This window comes from Pogona vitticeps, chromosome 12 (genome assembly GCF_051106095.1).
Source record: "Pogona vitticeps strain Pit_001003342236 chromosome 12, PviZW2.1, whole genome shotgun sequence".
In the NCBI taxonomy this organism is placed as follows: Eukaryota; Metazoa; Chordata; class Lepidosauria; order Squamata; family Agamidae; genus Pogona; species Pogona vitticeps.
The window spans coordinates 25,313,916-25,340,482 of NC_135794.1; the positions used below are offsets into that span (position 1 = coordinate 25,313,916).

At 44.9% G+C, this 26,567-nt stretch overlaps 1 long non-coding RNA gene across 1 annotated transcript in view; it reads left to right on the plus strand.

The window, feature by feature from the left end:
- Positions 1-1,560: 1,560 nt before the first annotated feature.
- The window catches only part of LOC144584610 (uncharacterized), a 44,966-nt gene continuing 19,959 nt past the window's right edge, over positions 1,561-26,567 (plus strand). Inside the window, exon 1 of the long non-coding RNA XR_013538984.1 lies at positions 1,561-5,995. This is a non-coding gene — a long non-coding RNA (uncharacterized LOC144584610). The remainder of the gene's footprint in view (positions 5,996-26,567) is intronic.

The following is a 26,567-nucleotide window of genomic DNA, read 5'->3' on the forward strand; positions in this document are numbered from 1 at the left end:
CTGGAAGAGCAAAAATGATAGTTATAGATATGCTGCTATTTTCTTTTGCTGTAGCATGCTACTTTGGGTCAATTGTGGAGTGTACCTAGTAGTTTGTTCTCTTCAGAGTGATGGGTCAGAATGCCCAGAGATTCAGAAAGTGTGTGAGACAATCTGAAAGGGACAGGAGCTCAGGAATCTATGTGTTTATGTCAGGGTTTTACAGCAGACCTCACAAAGAGAGGTGCACAAAGAATTATCAAAAGATTAAACAAGACTAACGCTTCTGTAACAAACGGAAGAGTGAAAGATATGGCAACCCAGTGGACAAAGTGCTTGTCCCAAGACTTCTCTGGAGATGGGGGGGGGAGAGATGCCACTGGGAACTGGACAGTGGCTGATCATCCTTCCTTGAGGTCTTACTTGACTTGAGTCTTCAATGGTGATGAAGATGAGGGGCCAGTGAGTTCCTCCTTCCCATTTGGGCGCACTGGCAGTGATGGTTGCCCCGTGGTTATGCTTGCTCTTGGGCTGTTCTCTGTAACTCCATCATTTGCACCGTGTGACTACAGGGCCAGCCCTTGGGGGCAGACCAGAGACCCTCCACAAAGGAAGAATGATGGTAACAGCAAACAACAATAAGGTTTCCATAACAAGCAGAGGGGACAAAAAGTGATTCCCCCAAAAGTTGCTTCTTCTCTGCAGCCCACAGGTCTGCTCTGATGCCATAATCGGAGGGGCCAGTTTGTGACTCTGCTGGTGCCGTTCTTCACAACCTTACTTGTTTAGCACCGTTAGTTGTCTTCCATCCTGAGATGGAAAGAAGTCAACCACTAGCTGATAGAGATGGCAAACTGTTTTACCAAGACGCGTGACCGGACCTAGCCATGCAGGACTTTGACCTTCCCTGCAGCCATATGGCAGCCGGTGGCCTCAACTCCCTTCATGGTTGTGCATTTTGTCACTCCCTTTCTGATGGGATCAGGAAGCGGAGAGCTGGGTCCGTAGAGGGGTCTCCACTTTGCTCGTGCTTCTCCGGGGAGACATCCTCTGTGGCCCGTTCTGGGAACCACAGGAAACGGAGGGAGAGATTCCTGCGTTCCTGGATGAGGAAGTCCATCTCTGAGTACATTTTGGGAGGTGAACTTCCCACGGTGCCTTTCCTTCTTCCCAAGACTCATTTTCATGCTGCTGCCAGATGGAGGTGGCACCCACTGGGTCAAGCAGCCTTGCTGCTTGCTTTCCGCAGCTGGACCGCCTTGTGAGCCAGGGGTGTGCAAAGCATCACCTCTGGACCTCGTGCACTCCCGGCAGCCTCAGCCCCCAAGGCTCCCCAGACCACCTCTAATGCCCCCGGCCCCTGCAGTAGGGACAGCCCTCTCCCAAAGGGAAAGTACCACCAAGCCACCACAACACAACAGGGGGTGGTGGGATTTTCCCACGGAAAGGCAAGCATCCGTTCCTTGAGCTTGTTGTTCTGCATTCTGGCAAAGCCTTGTTAAAGCAAACTGAAATTAAATCCTCACCCTCTCTACAGGGAGCTGACCAGTCCTTTGGAAGGAGGCATCGGAAGGTGGGGGAGGTTGTTGGTGACAATAAGAAGGATAATCAAATAGCTGCTTCTGGGGAGCGCCTCCACTTTCTCTTTGCAGCTCGGAAAAGCCTCGCAGGCAGCCAACTGCTGCCATGGCCCATGACTTCCTTGAGGACACCCCTCGGGTAACAACAAACACCCTGTTTGGCTTATTAAGCAGCAGCAGCAGCAGCAGCAACAACAACAACAACAACAACAGCAACAACAACGCTGTTTAGGCCGGCTCTTCCCAGCCTGACCTTTGAAAGCCTCCACCGGCTGCCAGCTGACACATCTACCAAATGAACGCTTAGCACAGCCAGAGCCGACTTAACTGAAACAAGAGACAGAGTGACACTGCAGAAATGGAGAGATGGTGCAGGGTGGTTCTCTCTCCCCCCCCACCTCCATATTAAAAAGCAAACTTGCATTGATTTACTGTGCTTGCTTATCTTGCTATTGTGATAATGAACTGGCAGCCAAGTGTTTGATGACCAGTTATGGCAACAAACAGTCTGCAAACAGGTCCGTTAGTCCCATTGCTTTGCTAAAACGTTTTTGTGAGATTTCTGCAGAGACCGGCCGCATGCTTCCTACCCCTGCATCTTTTTCCCTTGAGGAACGTAGAAAGCTGCCTCAGACTGAGTCAACTCATGGGTCCGCTGGGCTCAATGCTGTCCTCTCTGATGGGCAGAATCTATGACTTAGCATGCGGGAGGCTTCCTTGTTGTGCATCCGACCCTTTGTTTGTCTTGTCCTGTCTTGTCTAGGCTCAGGCACCCACGGGCCTCCAGCGTTCTGGGCAAGACTTTTTCCTGGAGATACCAGTGCTTGTCTCGTGGTCTCTCCTCCCTGTATCCATCAGAGAGTCTCCATCCGCTTGTTCTTTCTCTTGACAGTGCTGTGGGCTTCTTCTTCTCTGCTTCCCCTGAGTTTGGGTTGACATTTATGAAAATTAAGAATATTAATTATAGCTTGAAAGCAATTTACCGAGGCTTTCAGATTCATTCACCGTACCTCTGAATACTGGTCAGGGGAGAATATGAATGCAAAGATGGTATCCACGGTGGTGTCAAGGAGGAACAAGGAGGAAAATGACAAGAACCACTAGGGGACAACCAGCACGTGGCATTAGGGTTAGCAAGGGACGGTGTTAGCTACTTTTATGGTTGCAAAGAGGTGACCCCTGAAAATGGCACCGGAGGAATAACACACAGTTCAAGTGTTGAGTCATGTTGTGGAGTGATCTGCTGGAGTTTTGCTCCCAGAGGGAATTACGAAGTAGATTAGAAGGGGGGGGGAAAGGTTCATAGCGTAGCCCCCAGCCTTTGGTCTCACCCTTTTATGGTCTCCTCTCTAGGCCTGAGGAATGTTCCATTTTTATAATTCTGGACCACTACTCTGACAAAAAAACAACAACCCACCCTTCGGAGAACTCTGAGAGAGTTCCCATCCAGATAAGTAACTTTCCCATCACTGGTCCTCTTATGAGACCATTTGAGCACCTTGAAAGAGGGACGGGATGCTTTGCAGTCCACACCTGGAGACAATGGGACCCTCTGGGGAAATGGTCTTTGGGGCTAATTTGTCTCTTGTTGTGGAGCTCAGAGATGGTTGGTTAAGAAAGTTGGTTTCCTCACCTGGAAAGTTGTGTCTTTTAGGAGAAGGGATGGACTACCTATCGGCCTTTCCCCCTGTTATGTTTGAAGAACCATCAGGTAGTTTTCCTAGTAGACCATGAAGTGGGCCATACAGACCTCCTTGTTTTGATCTGTTCTGTTAATTAAATAAACTGTGGTTCCAGTTCAGTCTTTTACTTCATGCTTCATTCCTTTATGATCATTTTCTATTGATTAATTTAATTTGATTTGATTTATAGGCCACCTTTCTCCCAATAGAGGGACTCAAAGCAGCTGTCATGGTGCTGATCATATCAGAGACCATTGGTGTGGCTAAAAATCTTGTAAATAAATAAAATAACTCCACATTTTATGTTATGGCAATCCTTCTCCACCTGCCCCCCCCCATAAAAAGTATTGCAACAGGCAGGGTGACCAACAGATGTGGGGGGGGGGGTCCTACAGCAGCCAGGTGGGTTTTCCCTCTCAAAGAAAGAGACTTTGTAACCAGCACCCAGCAATTTGTCACTTAATTGGATGGTTAAACACACTTCCACAGAAGTCTGTAAATCGGATAAAAGATACGTTATCAAAGTCCTTCCCGCTGTCGGTCTGTGGAAAACTGAAAAGATGTGGGCATTTCACTCATTTCAGCCACAATAAACCATCATCATGCATTTCATCCGTATTTGTTCCAAAAGGCCTGTGGGGATGAAATACAATATACGCTGCATATATACTGCATAATGATGTAAACAGAGAATATTCTTATGAATATTTACATGAAAAACAGCAAATTTGTCAGTGCTGCTCACATTGGCTGCGGAATTCTATTATCCAAGATGCCCTTGTTCTGGGAATTCTGCCACCAAATACGCTTTCATCTTATAATCATAAATTCAAATGAACACGGAGATGGACTGCTTTATAAGACACAATAACGATTATGCCTAAAAGATCAATGGAGCATTCAGTATTAACTCCGAGATGAGGGAATTGTGCCCATCTACATGTATTATGAGCAGGGTAGGATTGAAGTCTAAATTATAGGAAGTTGAACTAAATGGCATTAAATCTGGGTAAACACAGGGATGCGTCAGATCATGCAGTCCTTGTGAAGTTGATCTGATTTTCTAAAATTCCCAGAAGCCTTCCTCACTAGCTCTGTGCTGGCCAGGATTTCTGGGAGTTGCTGTCCTAGAACATCTGGAGACCCAAAGCTGGGAACCCCTACTCCAAGCAGAACTTCTCAGAGTCATCTCGAGGTCACTGTGTCCAAAGAACCTCAAGGACATCTGTCTGTTCCTCCCAGACTTCAGCTCAAACAGCTTCTCTGTAGACAACAAAATCAGAAGAGAAACTGCTGGGTTCTTCCATTCCAATGTCTTAGTTGCCAAGTTCACACGTGTTCTCTTGTGGGGATGGTTTTACAAGAATGGTCTTTGCACCAGCTATCTGGACACATCTGCAGAACAATGTACAATACAACCCAAGTACAACATGACCTGTACACTCAGTTATTGTGGACTATGTGCCACGTTGTGTAGTAGAGAACCATCTTCATGGGACCATAGAAGAGAGACCCACCTTGACACAGGATAGAACCTCTTCCTTCATCCCCCAGGTAGATGCTCCCTGACAGCTACACCCTTTAGGTTTTCTTGTGTGTTACTTCTTTGAGCAGCCCCTGCAAAGTTTACACCCCCATGACTCTGAAAGAACTGCAGGCTTCTTTTCTAGAAGGAAGTCTTCAGAATCGCTCCCCTCTGACTCTTCCACCCACAATTCACCAGCGAGAGACTTCTCTTGACTTCCCAATTTTACACAGGGAGCGTTTGTCTTGTGGCAGTAATTTCTGCGCTCTGGGCTCCATCGGGATATTGGTTTCAGAATCAATGGCACCCCAGGGTTTTAAGCCATTTCAGCTCGCCCAGGGAAGCTGCCCTTTCCTGTCCCTTTCCCTCGCTTTCTGACAAAGAGAGAAAGTGAAAATATTGCTTGCCCATTTCTCCATGCACCTTACGGTTACATTCCTCCGGTCACAATTTTTTAAATCTTTTCTTCAAATACCAGATTAGTTTTGAAAATATTGCTCTTTGGGCTCACAAAGTAAAGACCATGAAGAACTGAGAATCCATCTGAGAAATGTCTTTGGAGGCTTCTCTTCAGAGAGATGGTTTTCTTTCCTTCCAGGGCCTGGCATTGCTTTTTTTTTTGCTTACTTTGTAGTCTAAGCACACGAGAACTGCTGTGAGGAAAAGGTTTATACTGTGCCTCCGCTAGACACCGCCTGCAATGCTTTGCCATTCACTCCAGGAATAAATCAGGGGCCCTCTATGGCAAGCTTGGGACTTCAAAGACCTCAACAGACGGGCAGCTGTGTCCCACTGAGCAAAATTAGGAACTATACTTTCCTCCTTGCTCAGTTTTTGCTTCCTTATTTTTCAAAGTTGATTTCTGGTGTCACCGACAGTTATGACCCACGCGGGCCCTAAAATTCATGGGATCGGGCCAAGGGTTTATGCATTAAGGACCCGTCTGTGGCCATCTGAAATGCAAGTGAACAAATAAGACTGTTCGACTGATATACTGCCTTGGTGGAGCCTGGACAGTACAGTATATTTATTCAGCTCAATGAAAGAGGTATCAAGGCTCTGGAGCCAGAGACTGGGAGTTTGGGTCCTCCTTCGGCCTCCATGGATGACAGCCAGTCTTGATGGCCTCAGGCAAGCCGTAGGGTGGTTCCAGAGCACCCTCCGAAAAGAAAGGAGTGGGAAACCACGGCTGATTACTCTCTACCTAGAAAACTCTGGAAAGGGTCGGGGTAAGTCAAATCTAACTTGATGTCACATTATTATTATTATTTCTGATTAGTCTCACTTTTTTTTAAAAAAAAGAGCCAAGTGCTTCAAGCAGCTAGCACTGTTATAATTGAGTAAAGCACCTCACAGCCATAATAATACAACCAAGAAAAATGTGAATGCAAATCAACAACAGTCTCTCTCTTTCTCTCTCTCTCTCTCTCTCTCTCTCTCTCTCTCTCACTCACTCACACACACACACACACACACACACACACACACACACACACACACACACACACACTTGCACCACCAAAACTCAATCCCCCTGGTGCTCTTTTGTCTCTTCTTCTCCAATTTGTGGGACTTGCCGCTCCAGGAATTGTTTTGGATCAATGCTGTCAAGAGAAGTGCCTTGTCAGCCTCTTGATTGAGAGTTCTTCTTCTGTAAGACCAATAAGATAATAAAGAGACATGACGGATGCGGTGAGCGCTTGGGCGAGAAGGCCTTGAGGTTATTACTCTTTGCTTTAATATAGTGCCTGAGAGAGACCCCCTCCAGGACCTCCGTTCCTGAGGCTCAATGGCCAACAAAGCCCAGCTTGGGCTTCACCTTTGATAACATCTCAAAAGTCCCTGAGCAAGTCCTCTCATAGAACAGTGAGGGGGAGGCTCACCAGACAAGCATAACCTTCTCGTGTGTTTCTGAGTCATAACCTAAATGGAATTTGCCTCCCTCACCCATGCTTCCGATACTAGCTGCTTCTACCATTTTTAGTAGCTTGTTAGTGCCTTTAGATGTCCCTTCTTCAGTTCTCAACACCTTCGGCCACCTTTACTCCTTGAGAGTCTGCAAGGCTACAACAGAGCAAATGGGCTTGTTTCCAATTAGCGCTTGCTCACTGTTGCAGTGGATGGGTTTTTTGCATCACACTCCCTTTTTTTTAATATCAATGTAACTAAGGAGTAAAATTGCAATTAACTGAATATTATTCTACAAGCGACAGCTACGTAGACTGATTAAAAGCCCCCTGCCTTTCTTGTAAATGATGCAAAGCAGAAGCAGCTTCAGCTGACAATGCAATCAATTCCATCACTGACATGCATAATGACTTCCTCCCCCAGCACAAAAGAAATATATACCAGTACAGCTGCAAATATAATTATGTCATGCTACCAGAATCTCGTATTAATGAAGAACACATTTTAAATGACTAAACATTGGTATGGGTTTGATGATAGATAGATCAGGTTTTTTTAAAAAAATAAACTAATATGATTAAGTAGGACAAGATGTGCGTCAATATACAGCTTTCCATTTGGCTTGGCATGCCAACAGCGGGGGACATGGCAAAGGTTGATGAATTCTGCATTGATAAACTAGTTTGGAAACATAGCATGCCCAGCTTGGTTATCTAAGCAGAATAATATTTATCTTCTTGGGATTATATTCTATTACTTCGGGCAAATGAATTTCTCAAACGTGTTTGTTTAATTTTAGATAAACAGGTGAGGCTGCCATATTCCTTTGCCATCTGTGCATTCTGAAATAAGACATTGAATTTGAATTGAACAGATTGGCAGGGATGGGGAACAGAAACAGTTGAAGATTGGAGGAGGGAGGAGGAGGAGGTGGAACCTGTTGCCACGAACAAAACTTTGCCTCTGCACCTTTCAAAGGTGAAAGCAATCTTTCCCCCATATTGGTTGTACGGCTGATAGAGCGAGCCATGAGGTAGGCAATGAAGGATGAAAGTGTCACGGGAGTTGTGAGGGAGACAGTGGAAAGTATTGGCCCAAGCCTTTTTTCCCCGCCCCTTAAAGATTGCTGAGAAGCATATAATTCATTATTCTCCCACGGCATCCACCGTTGGCAGCAAAGTCATTCTTTGATTGTAGATAACTCCATCCCACCTCCAAGCCATCCTGAGTGTCGTGTTTGGTTCTGATTCTCTGAATGTCTGTTCATCTTTCCCGACGAGAAAACTCATTTATTTTAACCTCTCGCCTCATCTTATTATGAACAGCAAAGTGCCCCGTTGTGCGTCTCAGCATAGCCTGCAACAAAAAGGGAGGGAGGGAGAGAGGAAAGGAAAGGAAAGAAAGGATCAGAATGGCTACATCAGATTTCTCATATAGTGACAAGCTCTACTCTGGGCGGTTGACAATAGGGAAACAAAGCCCAACAACCCAGCACCACAGGGAAAGCATTACAAAATTAACTGTGAATTAACCAACAATCAAGATCTTTCTCACCTAAAACCTAAAAGATGGCAAAACCAGGCAACTTAGATACATAGAAAATTCAGGGGTGTCCTTGAAAGACTCTTTAAAAAGTAAAGTCTTCAACGTTCTCTTGAGAGTTGGGAGGGAGGAGGCTTGGCAAAGCTCTGATGGGACCCCCATGCCACAGGGAAGGTGCCATGACCAAGAAGGCTTGATTTCTTGTCAGAGTCAACAAGTATGGGATTACCCAATGTATGAAAGAGAAGGAGGAAGCCTTTAATTATATAAAATCTCCTCTTGACAGTAATGTCCGTTGGCAGTGATGTTCAACATTTAAAGACTTTCTCCCTCCCTCCCACAGCTCCCACACAACGGAAGACAGTATGTGAAAGTCAGAAAAGCCACAGGACAGAAGTAGGAAGTTTTGAAAATCACCCACTAACCCACTGCCTATGATGCCATCACTCTTTCCAGATTTCACCTACACACTAGGATTCAGCCCTTAGAAGTATCCTTATTTGAAAAGGTTCCCTCCTCATCTTCTTCATAGGTAAAGAGAGATTTCACCTTCATGACAAACATAATAGTTTAAGGTACCTTGAAAGTCAGGCTTGAAAGGCAACCTGCAATTCTGAGTGACTTTCTGAAAAATATAACTCTTATTCCCTTTTGCACAGATGAATTTTTAAAGTTCCACAAGCTTGCTGAGAAGAGGGAAAATATATATACGTTTCTAAGATAGCATGTGAAAAAAATGACATTTTCGTCAGTTTTAATTTTTTTTTTTGCAAAATCAAAGAATATTTGACAATCTGTTGACTGTGTTATATAAAGCATTTCTTGTGTTTTCTGTTCAGGCTGGTGCTAATAATATGCATTTTGTCTGCTTTCAACTTGTATGACTAATTTATTTTTTGTAATACCTTATGCCAAGAACAAATGAAATAATAGGGTTGCAAACACACTAAAGAATGTTTAGTTTATCAAGCACCTGCCTTTGAACTGATTAATGAATTCAATTTAAATAATTTTGCATATTACTGAGGCTGCCAGATAGACTTCCCTTTGAAATATTGCAGGAAAACAATTTCATAAACAAAGCTACTGCTGGATGTTAAAAGGAAGGTCCAGACATAACATTTCCTTCTTCCATTCTGCAAACTGCAGAAGCACCAAGCCAAAAAATGATTACTTTCAAAAAAAAAAAAAAAAAAAGGTAATCAAGCATATTGTGAATGTGGAGCCCAATCAATTAAAATGGCTTTTCATGTCTCAATCAGTTCAAGCTTTTCCCTATTAATCTATCAGTGGAGGTGCTTCCCCTCCACCGAGGAACAGGGAAAACCTTTGCTAGTCTTACTTTACCCCAGATGCTTGCTCCACATCTTCCACGGCTGCTGGTGGAACAATCTCAAAAGCCATTGTAATTCAAGACTTGTCTTGCGTTTCAGGAGGGAAAGAAACACAGAGTTTTCATCAATATACAGAACTGGGGGGGAAAGGTAAACCTGAGTAGATGATTCAGTCAGTGCAAAAGTACGTGCAGTTGGGGGGAAAAACCTGTGCAAAAAGGTCTACATTTTGGAAAAATGTGCAAAAATTTTGGATTTTTTTTTAAAAAAGGTATCCCAAAATACACACTACGTTTTAGAGTGGGGTGGATCATGTAGCTGACTATGGAAACATGTTGGAACAAGGATGGTGAGGGTCGGTGAAAAACCCAGCAGGGCTGCTAAATTTTTCCTTGGTACACCCCTTTGGTGACTGTCCTTGCACTGGACCCAGTGCGATTCCTGCTGAATAAGCTGGCCAGCGGTGGAGAATCGAGCCTCTCTTACTATCAGGTTTTGCAGGGTCTGGGGTGGGATCTAGGGTAGAGGACTCCTCCAGTAACTCCTCTGCCTCTGAGGCATTGAATCTAGATCAAAGCTGGGCTCATGGGACACGATGTTCCTACCGGGCTGTTGACTTTCCCTTAAATTCTCAGAGGCTAGACAAAAACATGTCCTATGTTATGTCAGTTGGAGGCAGGGAGGTGACCTGATCAAGTGCAGGCATTGTCTCACTTGAAAGAAAATATCAAGAAAAATGCTAAATCATGGGAATTAAGAAAAGCAGGAGAGAGTTGGGACAGGAAAATGAAACAATCTGGAGCTTCTTAAAGTTGTTGTTTTGGTTTCTTGGGTTTTTTGTATTTGGGGGTTAGTTTTTTTGGTGTGTGTGTGTGTTTTGGGGAAAATAATCATGCTGGCTGTGAGATTTTGTGGGCTGCAGTCCAAAAAGTAACTTTTCTGACTTCTAAAATGACCATGTGGAAATTAGGCACTTCACAAACCTGCTTTTCTCCACATTTGCAAGGCTTTCCTATTATAGAGAGGAACCAAACACATCAAATGCTTGGTTTCCATGTGGCACCTTTTCACAACCTCTATTTCTCCTCTCTTTGGCATCCATCTCTTTTATTTTTATTTCTCGAACCGTCTTGCAATGTCCTTCAGGACAGACCTGACGGAGAGAAGGAGAGGTGAGTCAGAATGCTTTTGTGCACAAGTCCAGCTGTTGTAGAGTTTGATCCTCTAGGATGGAAGAAAAGTGGTGTTTTTTTAAAAAAAAATAGGTTCTCTCTCTTTTCCATGAGTAACACGCCTCAGAACGAAGCATCAAAGGGATGTTGCAGATAACCAATAATCTAAGCCAATGAACATGCCGAGGCAATGTTCCGAGGAGTGGAAGAAAAGAAAACAACATCGCAGAGAGTTCACAGGAGAGAACAAAGAGAAACCACAACTATCGGCCTCAGCTTTAATCTCAAAAGGCCGTTTCCCCACAATGCCCTTCAGCTGACGGTCTGCAGGCCGCAGGTGCAGATCATAAAAACAACCTCCCACCCAAGAGATGAAAAGGTAGGAGGGAGGGATGGCAAGTGGAATCCACTTCCAAGCCTCCGTGGTCTTCATCTCGATACTCATCAGTGCACCTGCTTGATGGAGAGGACCTTTCGTCCATCTCAGCCACTCTATCAGGGCTGTATTTGTACTCAGGACGTTTTGAAGCCTCTAGCTGTATTGAAAGAAGAAAGCATTGATACAAGAACAATAGTTTTGTTTTTTATTTAGAATCCACCTCATTAGAATGGCCACTAGCACCGTCTGAATGACATCACTGGAAGGAAAGACCAACAACAACTTCCCCATCCACATTGCATACAGGTGCAAAATTACAAAGCAGGTTTCTAATTTGAACCATGTTGCATTTAAGGCATGATTTAAATAGCAGTTCCTTTGGAGAGAAGCTCTTTGAATATTGTGGAGCTAACTTTCATGGACAGAGTTTTCGATGAGTTGTGTCCATCAACTGAAACTCATTCACACCCCCTGCTTAGAAAAAGTATACTTCTGAAAGGTGGCGATGTTGAATGTGCAGTTCAGCCAGCTGGGCAAATGGCAACCAACATCAACAAAGAGAAGTCAAGCTTCTCTTTTCCGTAAAACTGTCTTGAACACCCTAAGAAGAATTTGGAGAGGCAAAAATGCATGACGCCCCTTGCTGTGGTGGCCTGTGTTAACAAGGCCCGTGGAAAGCTTGCCAGAGTTGTGGTGATCTTCTCTGGAAATCTCTGAAGTTTTAGCCCCATGCTTCAAAGCTTTACTGATTGGGCACAAGTGATGCTGATTTGCTCCTCAGTGTCTTTTTCTCCTCAGTGGGGCTGCATTCCTAATTTAAAATGGGCCGACCCTCTTCCTGTTTGTTTCCATCACCAATTAGTGGGAGGGAAATTAGCCCCCTGGGATGACATGCTTCACTCAGGTTCCCTGTGTTCTTTCAGCTGTGAAGGACTGCTAATGAGCTAATACCAACTTTCTGGATGGAAAAGGCACATATGTTGCCTTAGAAGTGTTGGCAACCCTTTCCTTGGTGTTCCATCACTGGCAACAGGTCTATCATGGCTCTACATCGCAGAAGAGGAAATATAATAATCTGTTGCACTTGGTCCTTCCTACAGGGTGGAAAAACCACACCATCTCCTTCCAATATCTCATGCAAAGTTCTGCACACACATGGAGCTTCAAAGGTGGTAACTTGCTGCTGGTTTAGGTGTTGCACAGGGCAGCCAAAGGAAGTGCATTTAGCAAGATGAGGTTATAAATAAGAGACAATTTGAGTAGGATTTCTGCCAATACAATTAACAGCGCAGGAATGCTCTGGAAACAAAACACCCCCAACCCGAGTAGGGAAAGACAACCAGGTAAAGGCTTAGGGAAGGATTTATGATGCAGCCACCTTACTGGACCTAAACAGGTCTGGACCGGGTCAATGGGAGCTGCTGACTCTGAATATATTGTGGAGCTACTCTGGGTTTTCATTTCAATTGTGAAGGAGCTGTCTGTGGTGCTGAATTGTATCCCCAAAGGAGATTTCCCCAGAACAGCTCTAAACAGAATCTGAATTACCTGAAGTAAGAGTCGGGATGGGAGACCTACCTGGATACCACAAGCCACTGCCCCCATGATGCCAAAAGCTCTCTTCTTCCCCATATTGTTGCTGCCTCAATGCTCTCAAAAGAGGATGAAGGAGCAGCATGAGCCAGCGCTTGAACCAGATGATTTTCCTCCTTCACTATTTAATAAAAGCCACAACAGTAACTGGAGAAGTAATTCTAACAATGTAATGTTAAACTGCAAAAGAAGTGAAGTTGTTGCTTAGGAACTTAGATACTTAATGTAATGCATCCCTACCTCTCCGAACAGAAAAAATGAATCATTGTTTTACTAGCATTTTCTTTTTCTTTTTTCATAGCTCATTCCTTCCATCTTCCTAGCCAGCTTTGGGGGCTGGACAGGTGATTGGGATGGGGCAGATCTGAGACAGAGGCCCAATTCTGAATGTGTGGTTTCTCAAAATTCCTGCAACAGCCTCAATAAGGACAAGCCCCCTCACAATCCTTTACATTAACCGTTCTCAATCTTTGACCTCCTGGTGCTGTGGACTTCAGTTCCCAGAAGCCCCAGTTAGGATATACAGAGTTTCTGAGACTCCTCCATCACAAAAAGGGGGGGATCAGAATGTAGCCATCAACCCAGGGAAATCCACAAGGCCACAAAAGTTGTGGGCCATGTATGTGTGGCCTGCCAGCCACATCAGTTCCACCTCAGCTCTCCATGGACCAGCCATTGCCATGTTCTTCCCTGATAAGGTCCACAGTAATCCTGACATATCCCCTCCCCTCCCCACTCCAGCCAGCCATGAGTTGTTTACAGCTGTGCTTTTCATTCCATTGAATTTTTATTTTGTGTGAAAGGAATGGCTACCTGCTGTGCCATATGCTTCTGCAAAGTGTAAGCTCAATTGCAAAAAAAGAGAAAAAAAGGCAGCAATTCTTCAATCATGTTTCTCCAGCGGGCAAGTCTGGAGCAGCTCCATATAACACACGTGGCTTGATCAAGTATTGATCTCTGCGTTGTGGTTGGGGGTGATGGCTAAGAATAATAACACTTTGATGAAATGGAAGCTGCAGCAAAAGCATAGAGCAGAAACCGCCTGGGAGAAGACCCCCCTCCCCGCTCAAGGTCTCTTTCCACCCAAGCTATGACTTCCTCCAGAGTTCTTCAACAGTTCAAGAGCTCAAGCAAAGCCCTTCATGACGAAAGCTGTTAAATATCCTGTTTCGAGCAGGAAGGGCCGGCCAGCTCAGAGGAAGAGATCCAGAGCTGCGCCAAGCAGATACACAGAAGAGACGCTAGCTAGTGTCCCGGGAGCAAGCCAAAGGAACATCAGAGCTCAAATCATGGTCATTTCTCTAACCAAGGCCCTCTGGGTCAGATACACAGACTAGGAACAAACAGGGGTGTTGTCGGAAAGCAACCTGGGGCAGATCAACAGTTGATCCATCAATCAAGGGAAGAAGGAGCCCCATGAGTTGGAGAGAAAGGTGAAAGAAGGGCAGGAATGGAAACGATTCCCAGTACCTGGGGATTCGCTTTCGCTTTTTATCTCATTTGCAATGTGGCTGTTTTCTTCTATAGTGATAGCCACTTGGCTTATCTTAGTACACCCAGTCGCAGACTTTGGCCCCAGATTCTGCAGGACTGAGAAGCTGATGATCTGACAAGCCCAGTTTTGGCATCACTGTAAGTCAGTGATGCTCATCCTTGGGTCACCCGGGTGTTCTTGGGCTGCAGTTCCCAGAAGCCTTCACTGCCACATGGGCTGGCTGGAGTTTCTGGGAGTTGAAGTCCAAGAACATCTGGGTTACCCAAGGCTGGGGACCACTGACATCAGTGAGCTGACCAGCACATACACCAGAATGGTGCGGGGACTCATGACACCTTAAGGTAAGTACCTGGGTAGATGGTGGTGGGCCCTTAGTCCCAAGGAATTCTTTCATGGGCTGGATGAATCTGGCCCCCAGCACTGCGAAATTCCCAATATTCTTAGCATTGTATGGTGACTTATTGTCATACATGGTGAATCAGCACTGTTTCTGGTCCAAAATCTATTTAGAAATAAAACATACAAGCCAAGATCTGTTAATGTGACACACTCCATTTTGTTTGGGTATGAAATCCTTCTAAGATTATATTTATTCTCCTCCTCGGCACTTGTAACCTTTCCGTCCCCTGCCGCCACATTTACAACTGATTGCCTTAAGCCAGTAAAAATTAATTTCCTACTCCCTCTTTATTTTGGGTGCTTCCGAAATAAGCAAGGATATGAATGGCAAGATTGCGATGCTACTGTCTCAACCGCCATCTAGCCATGAATATCAAGAGACGTGCTTCGCTTGCTGACATGGAAGGAGTCGATATCCATATCTTCCAGGGCACCTGTTTTTGTTTCCCCGGTCCCAATTTTCAAAGAAATCTTGGGGTCTTTTGTTTTGTTTTGTTTTTTGAAAGACTGCCTGCTTTGTTCTCTGCTCACAAGGGACACAGAGGGAGCACAGTGACAGGGAAAAGTAGAAAAAAGAGCCGCAGTGAGCAAGACACAACATTGTGCCTTATACTGAGGCCTCATCATGATTAGATTAAACTGATTTTTTTTAAAAAAAGTAAAGTAGAAGAATGCTTCTGATAACGTGAGTGAAGAATTTATAAAGATAAAGAGAACCATAGCTGTATTTTAGTTGACCGTGGTAGGATTTCAAGGTACATGAGCTTTTCAAGGGATGGTTGACCACTGCTGTCCAACTCCATGAGTCTCGGTGGCCACGAGAGGACCAGTCTTTCTCAAGGAGTTTCATTAGCTCTTTCCCCAAATCGCTGCTTCATCCCTCTGTTTACAATTAGCATTACCAATGACATGAATTAATGTTAAACACATTATCATGACATCGCTATAATAAATCTTAAATTATGTTCAAGTAGGAAGATCGTCAACCCTGTATGCCAATCAGATCTTCTGTGTATTTATAGTGGCTCTAATCCCTCAGTCATTAATTTTCCATGCTGCAGATCTGGATGTAATTAAGAACAAAGTATTGTTGTGCATGTGGCAGAGAAAGTAACATGCTGATGTGATTGATTACATTTCCTTAAGCCAGGCATGCTTGACACTCACCAATGATAATTCATTCAAATGCTAAGTAATTAAAGTTTTGTGCAAGTAGATAAACTTTTAATGTGATCCTCATGGAAGTAGGGTAGTAAAAAAAAAAACCCTTGAAAGTGTTGGGCCATCAGTCAGCTGAAGGAGTCGTATCCTGCAATCGACAAGTCACTTTCTTGGGAGGAAGCCCTTTGTGCCTTGAATACTCAATTGCGGATTACGCTTAAGCCGACGCGCAATGCCTCACAACCGCTCCTTCAGTTATAAAGCACGACATGGCATTTTCCTCTTGAAAGGGCCACGGAACGCCATTTGTGATTCCATAAACATAGCATGCCTCTGGTTTGGACTAACTGGAGAAGATCCAGCATAATACTGGTGGAGCAAAAGGCCTTGTCAGAATAGCTACGTTGGGTTGGAGAGACCCAAACCCAAAGGAAAGAGGCCTCCAGCTGGCAGTGGTGCTGTGGGGCTTTCTAGGGCCTGGCGCATCGGCAGAGCTAGCTGCATGCTTCCACCCGACTCCATGGGACCATGGAGGGAGCAGAGCCCTCCCTGAGCACTCACCTGGCATGGAAGGTGTTCCACTTCACAGCCACTAGCAACAGTTTAGTGATGGGGGTGGGGGCGGGGGAGTTGTCTTCTTCTTCTTCTTCTTCTTCTTCTTCTTCTTCTTCTTCTTCTTCTTCTTCTTCTTCTTCTTCTTCTTGATGTGGATCTCTTTCAAGAGCCACCCCCTACACACTGGTTTCTCTCTGTGCAGCCTGAACCTTTGTTGACATGCAAGTCCTTCTAACCAAAGTTATGCGGGAAAGAAGGGTCCACGCATGGGGTTTCCTTCTCAGCCTTAATTTACAGGAATTGACTAGCAGGAAGAGCTCCTCTCTACTATAAATCCGCAGAAGGCAAGGCCTGGATGCTTTCCTTCCTCTCTCTGGTACAAAGGGGCCAGAAGCTTCAGATGGCTTAGCTTATGGGAAAGGTGATATTTTTGGCACTCCCAGCAGCAAACTTCCATTTCAAAGGCGAGTCAATATTAGCGATCTGCAGCATGACTGCAGCTGCGCCATTTCATAAACATACTGACTCCAGGGCACCAGATGTTTATATGACATCCATTTTCTGAGCTGACACCTGGATTATTTGATCGATTCAAGTGGTGCCTGAACGTGTAAAATAATCAGGATTATACTGCGCAGAGCGGTCCTGCAAAGGACAGATTTAAGAAGATGATTCTTAAGGCCTCTCGGTGGAGTTTGAGTCATCCCAGAACCATTAAAATTAGATAAAATGAATATAGGAGATTCTGTGTTTGCCAAGGCATGTAGTGACTCGGCTGTCCGTGTTAATTACTATCTGTGAAAGGATACATTTTCCAGAAATGTTGTAATATAATTAGGCAATTAAGATGTCTCAATGGCACCATCACAATATCATTTTTCCCTGCAGACAGTGCACTTTTCAAGTGAAAGTTTAGAAACGGATTTCTTTTCCTTCTTAAAAAGACATGCACACTTGTTCCTACCTGCAGAGTAGAGGAAATAATATGAAATTTGACCAAATACCTCTGGCCTTCCACTGAGAATGGGTGGGAAGCTTCTCACTTTTCTTAGAGAGAGAGAGAGAGAGAGAGTTCCCAAAAGAGAGGGGGGAAAACCATTTACAACACACACACAAATGTTGTTGAAGCTTTACTCCAAAATATACAGGCACAATTTGGCACATTTCTTCTACCTTAACTTCTGCCCCAGATAAACACAACAGCATGACCTGGCTATGTTTTGGTAGCCTGGTCCTAATGATCTGGACCGGAAGGAAGGAAGTCTTGTTGTTTTCACTGAACTTCTTCCTAAGTTAAGCAAAGGCTCTTTTTTTGAAAGGAAAGTTCACCTGTTCGCTAGCAGGCTCCCTTGTTTGTGTGTTTACTGTACATTAGACGAAACAAATGGGATCAAGGCTGAGCCACCCCTTTCCTATGCTTGAACACACTGCAACATATCAATGTGTGGCACTATCTGAACACTGGTTATACTCCAACTTGTTTTCTTTATTTCATGGATGTTGTATTGCAAGGGTCGTCCACTTCATGCCCTCCGTTTGCCCTGGACTACAACCCCCATGAGTCTTAGCCAGCATGGCCAATGGGGGGGTGGGGCTCTGAAAGGTCTGGGTGGCCTCAGAAGGCCTCCTGGTGCACTGACCACCTGGAAAGGGGGATTTTAGAAAAATGTCAAAATAATTCAAACAGAAGAAGCTACCTCGTTTGTACCGCATCAGACTCCAACGTTGTCAATGCCGACGGCCAGCCGTGGTTCCCCAGGGATTCAGGCAGGCACTTTCTCTTGTCTTATGCGGGGGTTCTGGGGGTTGAACCTGTAAGCATCTGCCTCCAAAACAGGGGGAATCTTCCTACCCCTGAGCAATGGCCCCTACCTAGGAGGAAGGAGAGAAAAAACGAGCTGTCTCACTGGAGCATCATGTTCCTCCTCTGAGTCACTGCAACCGTGCCCTTCAGGTGCACCCTATTAAAGCGAGTTAACAGTAAAAGCTTAATGACTCCATCTCACACTTAAACAATGCCTGGGTTATAAATGTTTCTGTTCCATAGGCAACAGGGAACTTTCAAATCTCTCTCTCTTCTTCTTCTTCTTCTTTTTAACCATTATGGACTGAATCACCAGCGTCTGTTGTCATCATCTGTGCTCCCCTGATTTCATCCCAAGGTGAGGTCTTCCATCAAAGCTAGGAGACAGGGAGGAGAGAAGGGGTGCCTCTCTGGCTGCATTCATTCATGGCCACTCAGCACGCTGTCTCTCTACCTTTCTCTTAATCTTAACTTGTGCATGAAAACCACAGGCTGCTGTTTCATTTGACCCAAGATCTAGTGTGCTCATGGAAGACGTTGGCTCATCAGGCCATTGGTTTACATTTACTTACAATATTTACATACCATGCCTTTGAGCACTAGATTCAAGTGGTAAAAATAGGGAAATGCATATAACAAATAGATTGTGCTATAAAACACTAACATATGCGAAGAAAACATTGCAGAGATCTAATGTGGCGTCCTGATTGGAGGGTTGGTCTGAGACTTGGAAGATCCACGTTCACATCTCTGCTCAACCACAGAACTCACAGAGTTACCAAAGGCCTATCGCCTGTCTACGTGGCTTCGCCGACCTCACAGGGTTGTTTTGAGGATATAATGACGACGGCAGCCAAGTGGGCTGGCTTCAGTTCCTGAGACCCAAGACAGAATACAAAAGCAACTAACAAACAAAAAATAACAACATGGTAATCATGAAAAGGAAATTTAAAAACATGCAGAGACCTTGAAGAATCTCTCAAAGTACCTTGGGAGGATTACTACGTCGTAAATTGCAAAACCTGGATGCTGCTTCTTCGTCTTCATCCTTCTGCCATGCATGGCTGGTGAAGAAAACTGTTGGGAAGCTGCTTTAGCAAAAGATTCCAGTCCCAGCCCATGTGCCAGTCGCAGGACTGGGAAAACAGCCATCCCAGGAAACATCTGTAGGGCAACTCCTGTTAGTCTGTCCTTTGCAAGGGGTTGATTATTAGCACCTTCCGCTGGGGTGCCAAGTCCTTTAGAGGTGGCTTGTTCTTTAATGGGCCATTATGATCCGTTCACTTTACAAAACACACCCCCTGGTTTTCTAACCCAGGTCAAGGAAGCTATTTGCAAATTTTGGACTCCGAAAGTCTCCACCACCGCCACACGCCGGGCAGGCATCTCAATCACAGAAATGGCGTCCCAAAGCTTCTGCTTTCACAGCTCATTTGCTGGCGGCATTTAAACAAGCTCAAATCATCGTTGAGAAGGCAACAGAAGCCCATCTGTCATGTTGCTGCGCGCAGGAACGAGGCTTCCTGTTTCACTGCACAGTTGAAGAGCTTTGGATTCATAAATCTTGTGCCGTGGAAGCGTCTGGATTCCAGCACGGGTTGCAGTGTGTTTGATGGGGCCTCCAACGCCTGGCATCATGTTATGAGTAATTTCAAGCCATTTTTTTAATGGAAAAGGGGGGGAGAGAGAAAGAGTGAAATATGACCTAAGCCTTATTTGTGCGTTTGAGAAATGTGTGTGATAAAAGTAGACAACGGATAAGAATTTTGTTTTAGTTCCTTTTCAACAACAGTTTATGAAACTTGGCAAATTTCTTCATGTTCTCAATGAAAAGAATGTGAGGTTTTGGCTTTTTTTTTTTTTTTTAAGCACAAGAAACCAAACTGCCAGATTCATTCGTTCAGATCCAACATTTTTCCGCTCTTAAACATCTTCATCCCTGGGTATGTCTAATGGGTTGATGCTCAGGTTCTTGACTTGTTGGTGGGGTGGGCTAAATGATCCTTAGGAACCCCTTCCAGCTCTATGTTCTTGCTAGGTGTCCAAGAATCCAAGCGTCTCCATAGGACTCTAGAACGGAGCAGTCCTGATTCATGCATAACCTCCCACTCATTTCTCTGCCCTACGTATCTATGCAAATGCTGCCAACCGTGGGGTTTCTCTTGCAATATTAACTTTCCATTCGTTTGCAGCTTCCTCTTCTCCTCAACTGCTTGCCTACATCCTCCTCCTTTGGCAGGGAGCCATTGTGACAACACTAGCTTTGAGTTCTTTTAATGTAAAGAAATCGCCTGAAGCTCTTTTGGTTTCGGAATTAATTTGCCATCTCTCATTCTCCTTAGAAAAGCTCTAAGCAGGAATGGTTGGCATCCCGAATATAAAGGAAATGCACGTTCTTCTTTGCTTTGGCACCGTAAGGGTCATGCGGACCAACTCCCTCCCAATGTCAGCAAAGCCCTGCATTTTGCCAGGTAACCCTCCATTGTCTCCCTAAGAAGCAAGATGCTTTCGCCACTCATTCTCGATCATTTCTCCTTCCGGTCCTGGGAGTAGCTAATACTAATACTTGAGCATTGATACAGAAGGAAAGATCTACCCACAACACAATCACGTAGCACATCTGCACTATTAGAGACAGGCCGGGTAGGTGGGGCTGGTCAGCCATGGAAGGCAGCCCATCTAGGAGAAGGAAAACTCCGATTTCAAACCTCCACTGCCTTGTGGCTATATCCACTCATGGATAAGGCTTCAGGAGTTAACCTAGAGCAAAATCCAGAGCTGGAGTCCCGAAGGCAGTCCGTGTCGTTCTGCCAACTCCTGCGACGATGCTGGAACCAGTCGTATTGGCTCTTGCCTTTCCATTGGACCATTTCAGCAGCGTGGAGAGGGGGGATTTGCTGCTTGGGTAACAGCCTATCCTTCATATTACTTTACCCAGGCTTCATGCTCTGGAGAGGACACTCCTCGATACAGAGCACGTTACCATGGTCTCTCGAGACTGAAGGATGCCTATGCCAGCACATCTGGTCTACAGTAAATCCTTTGACTTGGGACCCCAGGGTCCCCCTTTTCAAAGAAACTCACATCAAGCAAGTGCCTCCTCTAGTTCAGCAGTGAAGCTGCCGTGGGGAGAATCATGTCCCCAAATGGATGACGGGATGAGCAAAATGGGGCCTGTGGACCACGTGGAGCTTCCTGAAGGACCCAACCACGGAGTCCCACCACCCCCAACACCTCCAAAATCAAAACAAAAGTACTTGGGTGAAATTCCAGCCAAACCACTTCCCCAGAGGAAACAAAATATGCGGGTTTTGTGTGAGTTTTTCCCCCAAAACATGTTTAGCAGGGGACAAGAAGGGGAAGTAGGTCTGGCCCATTGAGGTCAATATCACGGGAAGTATCCCAGCCAGCCTATGGTCCACTTGGGCCCCAATGTGCTCTATCATTTCCTGATGTAAAGGGGAGAAGACAATGTACACACACACACACACAAATATTCCAGCTGTGAATTCATGGGCATATTGATGTTTTTTACTCGGTCTTCTCCAAGGCCATGTGTTTATCAGAAAGGAAATATGCTGATTTGCTATGCTGCCGAATTACAAATATTTGCTCCTAATATGCCTTGGTTTCTTGAGTTATTAAGCACAGGATAATGAACCCCTTGCAGGAAATAACTAGAATGTGATCTATGCCTGCAGAGGCAGCAAAGAAAGGAATGCATTACCAAATACAATAAATTAATGTAATGCAAAACTATCTTATTTTCAATAGACAGTAATTTATAATTGCCTTGGCGTGATGTCATTAAGCAATCCTCTCAAAATATCTGGTGTTTCTTTACAGGATCAGAATGGCAATTATTACATGATATAGGACGGCATCCATCAATATCAACAACTTTTTTTAAAAAAAAAACTCAGAATAGGCTAATTTTGTGCAAAGGAGTGAGAGAGCAAGTAAGCGGCATTAACAAAAAGGACACCAGCCAGTCTAATGAATTGCTACAAGAAATGTGGGATGATATTATTTCACCTGCAGATTCACTCTATGCTGTTTCCTGATCCACAAGGTAGACATGAAATTAGCCACACGGTTTTCTAAGCAACGTTGGCCCTAAGGGAGCATCTACTCTAAGGGAGCATCACCATATATGGAGGATGTTGAACATCCTGGTGAAATAACGACTTAAGGAAATAAAGCCTCATCAATACAGTATTTGACCTCCAATGTTTAGATTGCGAATAATCTTCTCTTATCAGATGTTGTGCCTTCCCAGACAGTAATTGCTTTAGAGGGAGACACAGGCTTTGTCCTCTTCCTAACTGCGAGGTGTCTCAAGGTGAAGGGGGGGAGATCCCGCCCGTGTGTCACACCAGCCGGCTCCTGCCACAAAGCTAACGCTGCTTTTTCTCACAACCCAGTTGGCAAACACAGAGGAAACCAAGATGACAGAGAGGGGACAAAGCCCACCAAACCCTCTGCAGAGAAGCAGAAAACATCATCACCAGGCAACGTCATCCTTGATCAGGGCCGAAATGGCATTGGAGGCGGCATTGTTGTTCTTGAGGGGTCCCAGGCTTGAAGGGGCCAGCTGAAGACTCAAGGTCTAGGTTTCTTGGGTCTCTGGGGATGGCGAGTGAGGAACAAAAATCTGGAATATTTTCTCTGGGGTGGTTTTAAGGTCTGCCTGTTGGCAACCTGGCTCTCAATGGTGTGGTACAAAAGCCTTTGAACTGGGTATGGCACTAACATAATGTCTGGATACCAACAAGCCCACAGCACAAGGATGGCATAGTGGAGAAGTGTGCGTCCTTGACCGCGATGGGCCATTTGGAGGAAGTCAAGGAGCCGAGTACCTTATGTGGCATTTCCTCAAACAACAGAGTCTAGAGCGGTTCTCTCACCAAGCCTTGCCTGCTCTGCCCTGTGGCATCACAAGGACCTCCTCTCCTGGCACTGGATTTTGGCCCTGAAAAAACGTGGCTGACCTGGCAACCTTGAGCTAGTCTGTACAGACCTTCATTGGTGGAAGCAAGCTTTTCAAGAGGGAGCTAAATTATAGACTGAAATCAGGTTTCTGGCTATTGTGGGGCAAAGCCTGCAAGCAACGCTGATCCATTAATGCCACAGCACAGGTTGGCCCCAGTTGTAGCTGCTATGCCAGGTGGAAACACCCTTTGGCCATCGTGCAGACATGGTTCATGACCTATAATCCAAAATCCTACACCTTATAGAGGGCTCTTCAGGTGTGCAAGGGCCATGAGCACGAAGCATAGAGGGCATGCATGCATGAATGGGGACCCTCATTTCTGCCTAAAATAGGGTTGCTCTAGATTATTATTTTGTAAAGAGATCAGGAGGATATGAATGCTCACAGGGCATAGAGCTCACCCACTCCTCCCTCCTTCCCTCCCTCCCTGTACATTTTGTTCTATAATCTACTTAGCAGATTTGAGTTCTAAGGCTGTTTCTTGATTTATGTAATAGTGGTGGATTAAAATTTAAATCTCTTCTTCACTAACAGTGTGATTAATGTAAGACTTCTTTCACAGATACTTAAGAGATTTCAAGGAAAGAAGGTCTCTGAAGCGACACACCCTCTCTCCTTCAAAATTAAATATGTGAGCTCAAAATAAGTACAATCAACATGGCAGGATGTTGCCCTCTGAGATGCTTGTGTGGGTGCATTGGTTTTTCTAGCGAGTGGAGGGTGTCGCTGATTCCACAATCAGTGGCTTGCATTTGGATGGATGATGTTTTGAAATTAAGAGCAACTGATCGGCCGCCCTCCGGCTGGAATGAAGGCAGGAGACATTTAAAAAGTAAATGTTCGCAATCTTATTATACTTGCAGACAATGCAGTGAGATGAGATCAACTTAGCCTTTGTGATATAATACCAGATTTTAACATGGTATCAGGACCCTGTACTGTCTGAGCTAAGTACTGAATGGATGTTCCTGGAAAAAGTACAGGTGGTACTTATGATGAGTCCTTACGGCCATATCAAAAAAACAAAACAAAACCAAAAAAAAAGCTCTAGCTGTTCTCATTCCCACCCAAGACAGATCTTTTCCAAAGTTAATTGCCCTGTTCCAAATCAAGCCCCCTCAAAACACTCACTACAACAGGGATAAGTTGCAACAATCTATATCTGTTGGGGGAAAGCCTTTGCTTTGTTCCCACCTTTGGCAAGGAATAGCGCTCAGCTCAGCTCAGCTCAGCTCAGCGGGACCCTATCAGAGGAGGAGCCGATCATGTTGTCCCAGAGGATCCCAACACTCTGGTGCTTTGAATCTGTGAATCCTGGCAACCGATTCTGTGTGTGAGCCCCTTATTCTTCATGCATTCATCTTCATTCCAACTCCTGTCTCTACCTTGCAAGCTCATTGTGAGGATTATACATGCACAAAGAGGGAGAACCCCTTTCTCCCACTGGAGCCAATAGATGACTCCTAGAAACAGGTCACCCACGGATCTGCAGGGATCTGCTTCTCTGGACGGCTCTCCCTTGCTGGATCACGGCTGATGCATTTGAGAGTCTGTTTCTAAAACTGAAGAGTTCTTAGTACAAAATGTTACAGAAAACTTCTGATGTTCTCCTTGACTTGTTTCTTTGACATGGCCAGAACTCTGTGACTCCCGTCACACAAGACGTCATGTCATCTCAGCTGATGCTTTAGGGAGATGTCTAGAATCTTTGACAGAGTCAAATTCCCATTAGCTCCTCTCTCTCTCTCTCTCTCTCTCTCTCTCTCTCCCCTCCCCTTGGAGGAATTATTTTAGCTGTTCATAAAATAGGCTTGGAACGTGTTCCAGCACAGTATGTATCATGCTCAAGGCAGTTCCCTAGGCAGCCAGGATCACAATCAGGACAGTATTAATGATATCACCACAATCATATTTTTAGGTAATATATATGGTAATATGTGTCTGAATTAAGGATTTCCTCTTCATTCACATTTCTCTCTGGGTTTTAAATTATTTCTACCTGATCTAGTTTGCAAGCAGAACTGATGAATTAAGAAGCTTCCATTAGTACATTTTTATTTCTCTGTTTTTGTTTTTGTTTTCACTTGGCCATGGAAATGCACGGTGGTGGAGATGGTGGCAGCGATGGTAAGCTTCTCCTTGAACATCTCTCATACCTTGAAAACCCTATGAGGGTCTTCCCACATTGGCACATAGCAAATGCAAATCTAGATGGAAGGACAGGAGTACACAAAACCAGCCATGAATATGGCAAAGAAGATGCAGCGAGAAATGTGTGCTTTCCAGTCTTTGTCCATATTGTGATCATGGTTTAGGAGGCAGGAAGAGGAAGCCTTCCTTCCAGTGATATTCATTCTCCCAACCTTGCCTTAGAGGAATCCTTCCACTTCCCTGATCATCTGGTTGCATAGCTCATGAAAATCGCACTCTTTCCCCCTTTTGCCAGTGAGCAACCTTGGGAGCGAGGGGAGAGCAAGAAGGTTGTTCTTCCTCCAAGCTTCATCTCTAAAGGAAGAAACGGTTTGTTGAGAGAGATTATTCCAAAGGGGACTGACTCTCTTTGTTATCTGACATTTCCTGGCACAGGGAGATCCTCTTATGTCAAGGGCAGTGATAACATTCAGGTGTCCTCCATCCTCTTGAGTTGCTGCCATCTGAGTGTCTAATAGAGTGTCACTTTGAAAGCTCAAATTAGACCCAGCAAAAGAGAGAATCATGTCTACAACAAAGGAACCAGTGAAGACTCAAGACGAGAGGGTGTAGATGAGCCCTTCCCAGGGTCTCTCTTCTGGCCAGTCTTGATATTGCATCTTGAAAATACAAACAACAGCAAAGATAACAAGATCAATGACACGGAAGATGAAGTAAATCAGTACATTCTTTGCCACTCAGGATTTATCAGAAGCTGGGGTACAACAGAAAATGGTCCTGTGAAAAGTCTTTTAAAAATGCACTGGGGGGTGGGGGGAGACTTCTGTAAGCAAGTGGAAGGGTGAGGTCAAAAAGCAAATTAGCAATTACCTGTTGGCTTAATTTTGAAATGTGACTTCCTTACAATAGATGGAAAGGCCCACCCCTCCTTTGGTCTGCGGTCTCTCCCCCATCCCCCAACCGTCAGCTTGATTTCCAGAGCTTTTAAAGGAACGAAAGCTTGAATTCAGAGCTGGTGGCAATGCGGCGTGTACATGTTGAACATGAATCAGGCCTTTTAAAAGGCCATTTGCCGATGCTTACGTTGCAGGGAAGCCATTTCTGAAATGTTTGGCCTCCAGGGATCCATCTCCCTCTCCGGGAAGATAATTAGCATTCTCACTCACAACACAATGGGAGCGCTTACGGATTCACAAGCTCTGGCCAATTTCTCTTTTTAAACCTATGGGTTGGTACGAGGTCTTCAGGAGGGGTGAAAGCAAACTAAGCACAAGCTCGGGGGGGGGGCGGCAGGAAGCACCCTACCTTGACCGAA